Raw genomic sequence first — 14458 nt, 5'->3', positions numbered from 1 at the left:
ACCCATTCTGTTGATGGACATTTTGGCTTGTTTGCAGCTTTAAGCTATTGTGAGTGGTGTTGCTATGATGTTTGTGTACAAGTTTTTGAGGGAACATCTGTTTTTAATTCTTTTGGCTATACCTAGGAGTGGAATTGCTGAGTCACATGGTAATTCTATATTTAACTTATTGGGCAATTGCTAAACTCTCTTCCACAGCAGTTAAACAATTTTAAATTCCCACCAGTAATGTATGAGGGTGAGTTTTGGAGAATTTTGAGAGTGTTTTGTAAAGGTGTCTGTGCCAATAAGTGAATCATTAAATGACATTTGGATGGTGGTAAAAGAAAACTGATTCACATTTTTTAAATGAGTTGAATTTATCTCCTCCTTCCAGGTTAAATTTGCCCTCCCCCAGGGATGAGAATGGACGATTATGGCTAATTTTGAGTTGGGTCCCAGGAAGTTCTGAAAGCTGCTTGTCAGGGCACCTGTATGTAAGAAGATTACATGTGGAGTGTTTTGAAATGGTCACGGTTTAGCTGGGCAGAAATATAACTTTACCTTTTCTATTACAGAGATTGACTTAGCTCGGGTGCCTCCATTTCTGCTGATGTTAAAAATCTCTTAATCTTGCCACTGAAAAGTAATACAGTCTCTTCTGCTTTAAACAGTAACAAGTAGTTAACTTGTTAATTCCACTCAGGGTTTAAACTCATTAATTCAAAGGTCAAGTTGCCACCTAGGGCTGTTCCAGGCCTGGCTCTCTCCACTGCTTCCCTCCATCCCAGGAAGTTACCAACATCATGGCATTGGGGTAGGTGTGGTTGGTCCACACATTCTTCTCAGGTCCCCACCACCTCTGCTTGGTCTTTTGGTGTAAACCTGGTTCTTGCTATATCTGTCTGAACTGCATTAGCCAGGCCTTTGGAAATGTACCAGAATTTTCTACTGGAATCCACAGCCTTCCCCATGCCCTGTGGCAACAAGATGTGGACCCACTGAAACTTCTTTTCTCCAATCCTAGACCTCCTCCAATCCCCTGGACCCCTCAACATGTACATCACTCTCAGGCCTGTAGCCTGTGAGTGACGTGTTATAAATCCACTGGATCCCATAGTATTTGCCCATACCATAGTGTTGTTATACCATATCATATCATACCATAGTGTTGTTATAAAGTGGGTTCATTAATCTGCTGCAATGTTTTGTGGGAATCTCATTTGGGTAGCTTGAATTCTCTAAGCCCTCAAGTAATGGTGCTAGTTGAGACCCCCAGGATAAGAAGTCAACCTCATACCCGGAATATGTGTTGTCAAGTCAAAATGCATTCTTTGTTTCTTCCAATACAGAAGGGGTCCAATGGAGGAAACTTATCCCACCAAGTAGATTGTTGGTGTCCTTGAGAGATGATCCTGTACAAAGGGATTAGCATTAGTCAATGCTGCTGACAGGTTGGACATTTAGTGCAGCCTTGGTGAGTAGACTGTGGGCCCATGAATAGCCTCTTTCCCTGCCACCATGGTTCTACATTTATAAGCCCATTGTGCCATCACTGGGGTAGTGGATGACAGAGGCTGACTGACGTCAGTTGCCCAAGTCATTCTCTCTACTTGGTTATTTAGTGCCTCTTCCTTGGAAGATACTCTATGATGGTAGTAACAATGCAAGGCATCAAGAAGCAATCAATTTGATATGCCTGACAGAATCCAGATCCTGTTGGGACTTTTGTACTCATAGTCACTTTGTGCTTCATGGCCAGGCATCTAGTCTTTTCCAGGGTCAAGTCCCACACAGAAGCAGTTTTTGGAAAGGTATATTAATTTCCTGCTGCAGAGGGACAGCCTTATTTCAGAACCCTAAAGGTGATTCTCCTGTTGTGGCTTGCCTTAAAGTCACACTGCAGCTTTTCTTACCTTTGATACATCTAATAACTTAGGGTCTGTTGAGTCAAATGACCCAAATGTCAAGACCACCTGCACCACAGCATTTCCTGCTCTGGCCTCCACTCAAAGGTGGCAGCCTTTCCTGTCACCTGGTTTATGGGCCAGAGCAGTGTTCAGATACAGGTAGCCTCCAAGAATGAACTTGAACTAGAGGGGGTGTCTCTTCAATTGAGAGCAATTTCCATTAATGTTGATAGCCACAGGCTGTCAGCTGGTAGCACCCCTCTCAGCATCTGAGGGTAAAATTCCTTCAGTCCCAAAAAGGGATCCTGGCAGCACTAAACAGAGCCCCCTGTGGCTCAAAGCAGTGAGGCTGACAGCTGACTTACCAACAGCTGCAATGGAAGCCAGATACAGTGGTATAATATAAAAAATGTGCTGAGAAAGGAATTGTCAAACAGCCATTTTATGTCCATCCAATACACTTCATGAATGAATGTGAAATAAAAACATTTTCAGGCACAAACGGAAAAAAGAGAATTTGTTCCCAGCAACCTCTCACTAAGGCAATTCATTCTAAAGCATGTATTTTAGGCAAAAGGAAAATGGTCTGAGATGAATGCAAGAAGAATATGGTTAATATGTGGGTAAATCTAAGTGAACATTGGCTATATAAAATAGCAATGATAATGTCTTGTGGGTTTTAATTAAAAATCTCTGGAACTATTGCTAATATTTGGATTATATATAACACTGAAAAATTTAATTTGACACCTCCTAGAGAAGGCAAAGTAAAGGGTAACATGGGCATAAATTTGAGCAGAAATTATGCTTTAAACACATCTAGTGCCTACTCTTTAAGAAAAAAAAAATTACAAGAACATACAAACAAAAACTACCCTGCGGCATGAAAATAAACAGCTTTAAATACGGACCACTGCATGGAATTTCACATCCCAACATGTGGTTTTTGTGGTAGTTCTTTACTAACAGAAGCTAAAAAAAAAAATAAATAAGACACCATGATTAAATTACATTTTTTCTGGTTCGTCCCCCCACCCCCCTTAGGAGAGAATTCTCAACCACTTGTCTAGTATATATTGATTGAAACCCATTTGGAAATTATTCCATCTGTCAATGAAATGCAGACACCCCCAGAGTGAAACTAAGCAGCTGTTTAAATGCTCAGAGTTTCACCAGACAAAGAAATCCTCTTCCTTAACACTGGCTCTGTTTACACTATTCTGAAACAACCACTCATTCAGGAAAAAATCCGGTATTTCCAGGTTGTGTAAACACAACCATTATTTATAAGGAGATTTATAAGAAGACCCAAGCCTAACCACTTCCCAGTGGAGGAGCTGCTAAGCGCTGGTTATTACAGTTAGACTTTCATGTGTGTGTACGTGTGTGTATGTTTATGTGTGTGTGTATTTTGGTGAATTCAGAATTACTTACATTTGTGGGCCACGCTTGAAATTCACAGTAACTCTGGTTCCCTTTATGACACAAAATCAACTAACAAGCTTGGACTAAATAAACGTCTTACAAGCAGTAGTATAATTTATAATTATAAACAGCCTATTTATACCATACAGAAATTAGCAAATATTTTCCAGTGAAACAAAGGCTTACCTTTGTCATTTTGGCTTAGTTATTTATTCATTAACTAAGGAGGAAATTGAGTAGCATGCCGACTCTGGATTCTGACAGCCTGTGGTTAAATGCCAGCTCCATTAATGGCTGCCCGTGTGGCATTGGACAAGACTCTTCTCCCCAAGCCTCAGTTTCCACACCTGTCAAGTGGCAAAAATAATATCCCTCACAAAACAATGGTGAGGGCTAAGAGCATTTAAAAAAGTGTAAATCATTTGATGCGATGCTTGTCACATAGCACTTGATACAAGTTATTTATTATTTTAAATCATGAAACATTTTGCTTGGTTTAATATCGATGATCCCCAATAAATTAATTTTCACCTTTTGTAGCTTTTGGCAATGAATGATTATGTCCACAGATTTTCCAGAATTGAAAAACTGCTGCCAGTCACTAAGTTTCTTTCAAATAACAACCAGGAAATTCCATAGCCAATTATTTTTAATTACTTGTGACTATACTTTACGGTTAATGTACACCTGCAGGCAGCCTGGGAGGCTGAGCTGTTTAAAACCAACCACTTCACAGTAGCTACCAGTTAGGATCCTGGCAGGAAACAGGTGACGCGTCCAAACGGGGTATGGAGAAGAGTTTAGTAAAGGACTATTTACAAAGTTGTGGGCAGGGTTTAGGGGGGAAAAGTGAATAACGAAGTACTCTAGAGTTAGTAAATGTGGGGGAGCAGATACTACCTGTAAGCCGGGATGGGTGGTGGAAAGGCTTCAGGAACCTAGAATAAACAGCTGTGCAGAGAGGACCTCTGGACAGGGGCTGCAATTGGTATCGAGACAGTTAATGCTGTGATCTGGACAGGAAGGAGCTGGGGGATAACTCCCCCAACCTCACCCTCTTCCTGCTCTTTTAAGCCCCTCCCTGTGCTTCCAATTGGCCAGACCCTAGCTGAGAAGCCTGAGGTCAAGGGAGCCTGCTGATGAAGTCCATGCAGATCAGTCTTCTAGAACATAGAACACTGAAGAGTGGATTTGGAAGAGCAGAAGACAGCCAGCATAGTAGATATTGAGGATTTCCCACAGCCAAGGAGGGAACTGTTAAAATTGACTTCGAATATGTTGCAAGTCCAGACCATCTCTGTTCAACTAGATGGTGCAAAACTCTGGACCCACTAGGCACATTTTCGTCAGCAGGAGTGCATGCAAAGTGTCCCCATGGGGAAGATCCTGGCTTGCCTGCAGGTCATTATCATGTGGAGACAGGGTAAACTTTGACCAGGCAAAAATACTATTAGGTTTTGTGAACTTCAAACCAGTAAGTCCCCAAATTAGAAGAACAATTTGATCCAAATCTAGGGATTTCTCGTCTAGGTGGGCAGAGCCAGATTGTAAACCTACAATGAGTAAATCAACAAACGTTAGGATGACCACAATTTGGGGTCACACATTTTGCTTGATTGCTGAGATGAGTTCTCTGGCACATACTATGTTTTGTGTTCTCCAGCCCCTGTAGAACCTTGAGATTCTCTGTAACTTTAGCCAACTGTTTGAGTACATCCCCCTGAGAGACCCTGGGCCAGAACCGCCCAGCTAAGATGCTCCTGGCTTCCTGACCCTCAGAAACTTTATTAGGAAGTAATAAATGTTTGTTGTTAGTCAGCAATGAACAATTCTTTCAATAATATACAAGACGTTTTATAAGAGGTCAAAGGCATTGATTAAAAACTGATTAATGGGCAGACCCAAACAATATGAGCATGAAACCCAGGAGAAAGGAATCAGAGTTGGCTGGGAAAATTAGATTTAGCTGTAATGGACAAGTAGAATGAGGCATAACTGACTATATCTTCTGGAAAAATATAGCTACTAACAGAGAGATAAAGAAACAGTCACTTTCAGAGCACTTTGTATATTATTTATTCTTTACAAAAATTCTGTGGTTCTGTGATATACATTGTTATCTTCATTTTACAGGGAATGACACTGAAGGTCAGAAGTCGAGACACCTGCTCAGAATCACACAGATGGTAGATGACAGAGCTCCAATCAGAAAACTCGAGCCCGTCTGACTCCCAAATTCACTGTCTTTCTGCACTTCTGTGTGCTACCGTAAAGAACAGGAAGATGCATTCAACCAGGGAGGTCGTATTGGGAGATGAAGTAAGATAAACAAAACTGTCAGGGGGAAAATTCTTCAGTCTTTTGGAAGGAAGCGGGGGGTGGGAACTGCCTGTGGTGAAAACAAAACAAAACCCAGAAAAGACATATGGCTGATTAAAAGGAGGGAGCGAAGCTGGCCTCACTAGAGAACAGAAGATATTTTGGGTAATAATAGAGCTTAGAGTGAAAGAAGGCCCATCTGTAGCCATCTCTTCAAGGCCAGCTCTAGATATGCAGAGTATGGGCGGCTCTACCCTTTTGCAGACTCCTTCTCCTCACCCACCCCTAAGGGGTCACCAGGGAAAAGCACAGCACCCGTAGCAACATGTAGAAATGTGAACATGGCCAAGACAGCATTCCCTGGCTCGGGGCAGATCGGGCGGAGAGCAGGTCTTGGAAAGTCCTCCAGCGGGAAAGTGAAAGAAGGTAAAGGAGAATTTTGCTAAGAAGATGCCACTTGGTGCCATCATTTTCTATTTCTGAGTGTTTGGTCATATTGCACAGCTGACACAAAAGCCACACTGAGTAAAATTTATATGGCAAAATATTCTCGTTTTACTGGAAGTGGTGAAAAAGGATGTAAGAGATACATTTGGGGACCTTAAGTTTGAGGGGAAATTTTTCAGCTACGTGACATCGTGGGTAAAGTGGTTAACCAGGAAAGTCTCAGAGCTAATTCTGCCAGAACCGAGGTGGGGTATTACATATGAATGGTTGTGACTTCACAATTTCTGCCCAAGTGTGAATCTTAGACCCCAATAGAAGTGGAACATCAGCTCTGACCACTGCACCATGTAGCGCATCAGCTGCTCTGTCATTTCAGAGAAACAGAAAGCATAGGGAGAAAACACGGGGCACTCATCTTAGAGGGACTCGCTGCTCACCTTAGCAAAGCCCAGCCCTTCTTGCAGAAGTGTGTAAACTCAGGCCTCAGCAGTTTTGCCTGACTATTCTTTGATCTTAGCGATACCATCTTCACCTGGGTTCCCATGAGAAAGCAGCATCTAAGACACAACTTTTATGAAAGTAGTTTACTTGAGGATGTCAGCTCCCTCAAACTGGGGGCCATGAGTGGAAGACTGAGAAGAGTGAAATGGGGTAGGAGGGATTGCCAAAATAAGGATGCATCTTAGAGCTGGTCATTGCTGTGGGCAGCTGAGGCTTGGTTCCACTGTGACTCCCTGCGGGGTCGTGTAGAATGCACCTCTGAATTGTCAGTAGAGAAGCAGAAGAGCAGGTATTTACCCACTGTCTCCAGCTCTGCGTTGACCAAGGTTTCCCCCACAGGAAGTCAATCATCCAGATTTATGCATGCATTGGAACCAATCTGGTTCCCATAGGCATCTGATGTCGGGGGTCAGAGAAGTCTGAGGGCAGAAAGCAAGAGAAGTGGGTGCAGCTGAGACAGGGTGCTGACACCTTTTACCTGTCCAAGGCTGATGTGGCAGCCATGGATGGAGTAAAAGATTTGAAGTGCAGCTACTTGATACAAATATCACCTTAAAAACCTGCTTAAGCAAAGGTGAGAATTTTGAAAACAATCCGAAGGCTCTAATTCAATAAAACATCTTCTTGCTTGTGTAGGACAAGTGTGCAGGGCACACAAAATACTGAGCAACATATGAAAGAAGACATATTTTAATTGAACCATTCCTTTGAATATTAATTCCTCTTCAGGAGTGAATTCCCCATTACTTATTATTTCTCTCTTTTTTTTAAATATAACTATATTTAAATGAATTGTTTGAATATTTTCTTGTAGCTCTCATTCTGTTGAGTGGGTTCAGTAATTTTCATCAAATTTTGTTGGGCTTTTTCTGAGTCCTCAGTATCCCCCCAGCACCACGGCATACAATCTATACACACCTAGGTTTAGATTGTTTTAGATATTGAAAGGTTGAACTCAGGTAAACTACCAGAGTCAACATTCCAGTGCTTTGAGAGAGCAAACTCAGATAAGCATCATCCTTTTACAGGCTGAGTTTTCAGTCTCTGTGTGCATCAAGTTTTAACAACCACTGTGACAGTTTCCTGAAAAAGGATTGCTGGCCTATGCTTATATTAAATCATATCAGGAGACCTTAATTCAGAACAAATGCCATTCAGGAGGAAGCTTAGGAGAAATCCTGTTTTATTCACATAGAAATTCTAAAAAAGAAAATCTGTCATTGTTTATCTTCTATTTGTCAGTTGCTTTATATACATAGTACTACAGTTTCTCATAAGCACACAAAAGAGATGTTATTATCTCTGTTTTCACAGAAGAGGAAACGGAGGCCAAATAAGCTGAGTTGCCGGAGTTCTCATGATCGGAAAGAGGCAGAGTCAGGATTTAAATCCTGGCATGTCTGGCTCTGGAGCTCTGTTGTTTCTCCCACACCTGGGGCCTGGCCACATGCACTGTGCTAGTCTTCCTGGAAATCAAGCATACCCAATCCACTGCACCTCACCTTCTTATGTAATAACCTGGAGGGTAGGGAGAGCCATCTGCTTTGAGAGCAACATATTTGAGTCCATAAGGCAAGTAAGTTGGCAGAGAACAGAAGGATTGTGACATTGCCGTTTGGCCTTCCTGACTTACTCTGCATTTATAAAATAGAACTACGTAGGCCAACATGTTGATTTCACAAGCCTATCATTATCGTTCTTTCTGAAATAAGCATAGTCAGGGACATCATGTACAAAATAAAGGATCCTTGTTTAGGGGGATGATGTCAGGCAGGAGGAGTTTTTTTTTGTTTTGTTTTGTTTTTTAAACTCCCGCCTACTAAAGCACTAGCTTACAAGTGACTTCATGAAATATACTTTTGTTTTTTTTTTTTTAAAGATTGGCCTTGAGCTAACATCTGTTGCTAATCTTCCTCTTTTTTTTTCTTCTCCCCAAAGTCCCCCAGTACATAGTTGTATATCCTAGCTGCAGGTCCTTCCAGCTCTGCTATGTGGGATACCACCTCAGCGTGGCTTGATGCTGAGGTCCGCACCCAGGACCCGAACTGGTGAAACCCTGGGCTGCTAAAGTAGAGTTCATGAACCTAACCATTCAGCCACGAGGCCAGCCCCTGAAATATACTTTAATACTGAGACCAATGAAGAAGAAAAACAAGGGAGAAAAACTTGGGATTAATGATAAAAATACAAGATCATAAGATTATTTAAAAGGTAATACAAAGCAGTGACTCCAAAACAAGGCTGATCATCCAAATTCACCAGAAAAGCTTTAAATATTTATAGATACCTGAACCCAACTCTGGGCAGAGTTTCTAGGAAAAAGTCTCAGGCATCTGTCTATTAAAAATCTCCTGTGCTTATTCTGATGATCAGTTTCAGTTTAGAGCCACTGCTTAAGAATTTGTGAGCTCATTTATGAGGAGCCTATCTGTGTATTTTAATTGTATGTGTAATCTTGAAGAGTGAGCTAATAATTTTTCTTTAGTCTGAATTCTAAATGCTCAAAACGGTCTACATAGTAGACTTTTTTTTGTCAATAGCCATTTAGAAATCTGTTCACTGATAAGTCAACTAGTAGAGAAAAAGTAAAACAGATGTCAATCAATCAGTTTACCTCACTATGATTATATTTTAGTGGGAAAGAAAAAAAGACACTAACGAAGTGGTAAGTGTGACCTGAGAATTAGCTAGGCAGTTGTAATGAAAGGAAAATTTTTTAAAAAGATAAGAGGAATTCCAGTTGGTTCTCAGACTTTTCCAGAAGCCCCTAAAAATTTCAAAAATGTTCAGGAAGCTCCTGTTGATTATCTCAGCTGCCTGAAGCACTGAAACTGGGGAGCTCACCCAGAAGCTACTGTGAATTTTGTATCAGGTATATGCACTTGCTTCTAGTAATAGCCTCTCTTTTTCTTAGTGAGAGAGAGAGACTCTAATCCAAACTCAAATACAGAACATATGGAGAAGATTATTCTGGGAGACGTAGTTCTCAGATTCTTCTCTGCTATACAGGTATGGCAAGGAAGGAGTGGCAACAGAGAATCTAGCATAATCTTTAAACGTTTATAATAGGAAAAAGCAGAAAAATAAATAAGGGAATTCAATAAGGGAAACAAATCACATGAGGTATTTCAACAGAGAGAATTTAATATAGCAAATTTTTTAATCAAGTGCTGGAGGGCTGAACAAGGAAAAAGAGAACGTTAGAAGAGATTGTTACAAAATAGTACCATGCTTAGGGGTGGAGGAAGAAAAAGAAGAGGCTGAGATGATTAGAACTAGAAACTTCATGGAGCAGTCTACAGAGTTAGAACTCAGAATTCCAAGGAAAGTGCCACCCATCTGGCTGCTGCTGGTATCTCAGGGTCTTGAAGGAGGGACTCACAGAATGGGGCTCTAATCTCTGAGAGAGTGATGCTGCCCAGCTGATGTTGGTACTTCGGAAGATTGAGAGAGTTCTTGTGTTGCTGCGACTCAGACACACCATGAGTAGGCACTGTCTAGCTGGTGCCATGAAGGGGCACAGTAAGGCTGGTAGAGGGAGTGCCCCAGCAAGCTGCAAGCTGTAAGCTTTTATCCTTCTGCTGCCAAGATAAAAGGCCATGGTAGGGTGACCTGATAGGAAAAATAAACAAGCATAAACAAGTCGCTTCTCCTCTTCTCCTCATCCAGTCTCCTCCCAGTTCCTCCTATTGATGGAAACTAACAGTAGACTTTCTGACACAGAGAATTGCCTGTTGTTTGCAGAACTGTCATCACAAAGCAGAGCATAAGAAAGTAAATTTCAAATCTAATACCTGGCACGTTATTCAGCACAAATGTTTGAAAAATAGCAATAGAATAAGCCAAAAGAAAGTACAGAATAGAAATAATAAAGGGAAGAACAGAATTATTTAAAATAGGACATGAACATTTGATGGAAAGGACCAACAAAACAAAATTTTGGTGCTTTGGGAAAACATAAAATAAAATTCTCAAAACTTTGAGTAACAAAAAGGGAGAAAGAAGAAACAATATTACAAATAAAAAAAAAAGTAAAGATGCAACAAGGTAAGAGATGCAATGAAAATTTTATGTCAATAAGTCCAGAAACTTAGATAAAGCAAATGTCTCATAGAAAAATATAATTACTAAAACTGATAGATGAGGACACAGACACTTGAATACTCCTAAAATATCAATGAAATTGAAATAATAGTTAAAAATATCCTCACACACAAAAAGGGTTAAAAACTCTAGGTTCAGACACACAAAAAAATAAATAATCCTTATTGTTTGCTTACTTTGGTTTTTATGCCCTTGATTTCTGTAAACGTTTCATATGTGCCTGTTTTATATTCTTTACCTAATTCCAGTATCTACTGTCCTGTGAAGTACCGTGAAGGCGGAGGTGTCCATAACTGTTATTTATTATTTCTGTTGATGCTCACTCATGGTAGCTTGCCTTCTTGTGTGCTTGGTGTTTTTGGTTTGAACTTGCTGCTTGATTTTAACATGTGTGACGTCCATCCATCTACATGATGGTATCTTTTCTCCAGAGAAGGTTTGCTTCTATTTCTGCTTCTGTTTTCACAAGCACCAGGAGACACACTGATTTGGGATGATTTCAGCCTGCCTACAGTTTTAGGCTCAGCACTAGAGTATCAGACTTGACCCTGCCAACTGTGTGCTGGCCCTAGGCTCGGTATCCCAATTGTCATGGTGCTAATGGGATCCATGCTTAGGGCAAGCTGCCCCACCCACCTCCCAGTTGCTTCAGCCCATGCTCCCCTCTAGTTCTGTCCTGACTAACCCTTTTCTGGGAAAGTCACAAAGATCTCCCCTCACTTTAAAAATCAACAATACCAAAATGGTATGTCCTGGATAAAGCTTAGTTGTGAACACTGGGAGCAGAGGAAAGGGTTTAAGGACGGAGTGGAGGCTTCAAAGCTATGGGAATGGTGAGTATGGGAGGCTTATTTTATATATTTAATTTATTAGTATCATTATTTAAGAATATTTACATATGATACTCTTTCGTATGTATAATATATTTTATGAGAAGCTAAAAATATCTAACAGTGGTTTCACTAAAATCTCTCTGTGACATTGAGAGAGGACTAAGACATGAACAGCAATATCGTGCACACCACTCTGCTCTGACTAAAGACAGTGCCCTCCCCACAGACATAAGCGCTGTAGAGAACAGCACTGACCCCAAACAGGAGACCTGCCCAGATGGAGCTGGGTAGACAGGAGGAAAATGGTGAATGACATATGGTAGCCTTGTGGGGTTTTTTCATGGTGTACATATGAGATGACTCCTTGGGACTCCCAGAGGAATTGGGGTGAAGTTCTCAGAGATATAGCGGGAATAGGTCAGGGAATATACAATTCCAATTGTATATTGTGAGTCTACAAACCACTGTGGCCCTGGGTTCATGGATTATGCAAGTTGCACATAAATAATAGCCCTGATTCACTTCCGGTCTTGAAAGCATCTTTAAAATCTTTGCTTCCCTATAGTGCCAACTCCAGTTGTCTTTTCTCTTGTGTTTCAATTCTATGTAGTTCTCTTTGGTTGCCCAGTAACATACCGTGGAGAAACAATTTACAAAATGGAGCCATGGTGCTAAGAAACATTAATCCCACTCTTATGGGGAACAATTTATTCTCAGGGTGTGGTTTTTTTCACCATAGGATCAAGACTGTTGAGATAGCAAAGACATCTGTTAAATTCTTATCTATGGGTCAGGATATTAAAATGCCATGTAATTGGAGCTCCTGTTTAGAAATATTAATAACTATTGCATTGAAAACCGATCTAGTAGTAAATGAGAAAACAGCAAGCCAGGAGGGTTTGTATAATTTCACTCAATTCTATGTTCTACCCAATTTACCAAACAAAATATAAATTATGTTTAAAAATCAGTCATGCAATATTTCTGGCCACTTTTCATAAAAATGGATTATCGGTCACAGTTCTCTGAAGCTTTAACTCTGTGTGACATAGTAACATTCTAAGACAGTGCTGTGAGCCAGACTTACACAGGCGTTAGCCAGCCAGGCATGATTTGAGGGGACCCAAGAGCTACCTGCCCCCAAACATTAGCTCTACTCACTTGCCTATGAAAGTTGGATTCACTGCCTACTTGTCTTCTGGAGTTGAAAGCCTTTTTGTCTTTGTCATTTGCTTTTCCGTCGTCTGTTCTTTTTTGTCATCAGTGAGCAATATCCAGTTTACAAACCAGAAGAGACTGTTTTCTGATTAAGTCTATCACTTACTGTTATCATCTGGCAGACAATCTAATTCTGAACTCCTTTGCTACATGGAGGGTAGTAATAATAGTAACGGTGGTTGTTATTGTTGCTTAAACTGAGATATAACTTGCGTGAAGTGAAGCAGTGTTCAGCTCAATAAATTTTTACATGTGTGTAAACCCAGGTCACCACCACCCACAGGCTCCTTCCTGTCCCTTTCCAGTCAATACCCAGCTCTGTCTCCCCACCCAAACACACTAAAAAGCAAACTCCACTCTGACTTTTATCACTACAGCCTGGTTTGACCTATTTTAGAACTTTTCATAAATAGAATCATTCCAAATGTACTCTTTGATGCCTAGCTTTTTCAACTTCACGTTATATCGGTGACATTCATTCATGTTGTTGCATTTATCAGTGGCTTGTTCTTTTTCATTGCTGTGTACTTTTCTATGAATATACCACAATTTATCCATTCTACTGTTGGCAGACATTTAAGTTGTTTCTAGTTTTTGATTATTTTAAGTCAAGCTGGTATGGACGTTTTTGTACATGTAGCTTGGTGGACATATGCACTCATTTCTCTTAGATATATACCAAGGAATAGAATTGCTGGATCAGAGGGTATGTATATGTTTTGCTTTAGTAGAAAATGGCCAAATTGTTTCCCGGGAAGGTAGTTTTGGTGGGAGGTGTACTGGTGGTTCTCTGTTTTCCTGTCTAGATCTGTTCTCTGTTTTTCTCTGTCCTACTCTGTGCCCTTAATCATCCTAGTTCCTTTGTACTTTCGATCCAGGTTGGATTCAGCCAATGGGAAGCCCAGCAGTTGATCGGAGAATGGGAATTGGGAAAGAGAGAGAGACATCAGAGTATAGGCTTCTATTGTCTCTCTGCTTCACCGCCATAGAGAGGGGCTCCATTCTTCTACAGCCATAGCTCCTGTCAGACAGCCCCTCTTCCAAGGCTCCAACTCTCACCAGTCCCACTGGCACCATCCTTCCCTTTTGCCTCTTTAGGCCCCATAGGTGATTATGGATGCTTGTTGTTGCTAGTCCTTGGCCACTTCTCCATCTGGCATAGTGCTCTTAGCCCTATTTACATCCCTGAGAAAATAGTTGTTCTACAAAAATCTAAAATCTTTGAGTATACTGTCTCTTCTTGTATTGATTGTGAAAGATAAAGCAGGAAAAAAGGACAATTTCAGACATGTCAGAATATGTTGGAGCACTCTTGGTAGGAGGGTCCTGCGCAGCATGACAGAATTGACACAGGAAAGAGATTGTACTGAAAGTAGTTATTTAGGGCAATTGAAATCAACAAATATATTGAGTGTGGACCTGAACTGGGTGACACCAAGATGAGATTCTCATCCTCAAGTAGTTGTGTTGGCAAGCAGACCTTGACTTTGATCTTGGCTTTATAACAACCCTACTAAGCCTGGTTTTTTTTCACCTATAAAGTGGAAATAATGATTCTATCTGTTTCAGGTTTACCAGGAGCTCAACCACTAGCACACCTTTGAAACAGATAGTCAGGAAAATCAAAGTAACCACACACCAAAGATGAGATAGATGTTTCATGATTTCATTAAAGGAATTCATCCAGTTGTGGTAGGGTTACCTAGGAGACGTTCTTGATCT

The 14458-nt window shown here is 40.8% G+C and overlaps 1 long non-coding RNA gene across 1 annotated transcript in view; it reads left to right on the top strand.

Annotated features, from left to right (window-relative positions):
* The window catches only part of LOC139080300 (uncharacterized), a 64725-nt gene that overhangs the window by 19798 nt on the left and 30469 nt on the right, over positions 1–14458 (top strand). The window contains exons 2-3 of the long non-coding RNA XR_011534695.1: positions 1332–1456; positions 5448–5633. This is a non-coding gene — a long non-coding RNA (uncharacterized lncRNA). The remainder of the gene's footprint in view (positions 1–1331; positions 1457–5447; positions 5634–14458) is intronic.

The sequence above is a fragment of the Equus przewalskii genome, chromosome 29, assembly GCF_037783145.1.
Source record: "Equus przewalskii isolate Varuska chromosome 29, EquPr2, whole genome shotgun sequence".
Lineage (NCBI taxonomy): Eukaryota > Metazoa > Chordata > Mammalia > Perissodactyla > Equidae > Equus > Equus przewalskii.
This window is presented reverse-complemented; position numbering and strand designations above follow the sequence as displayed.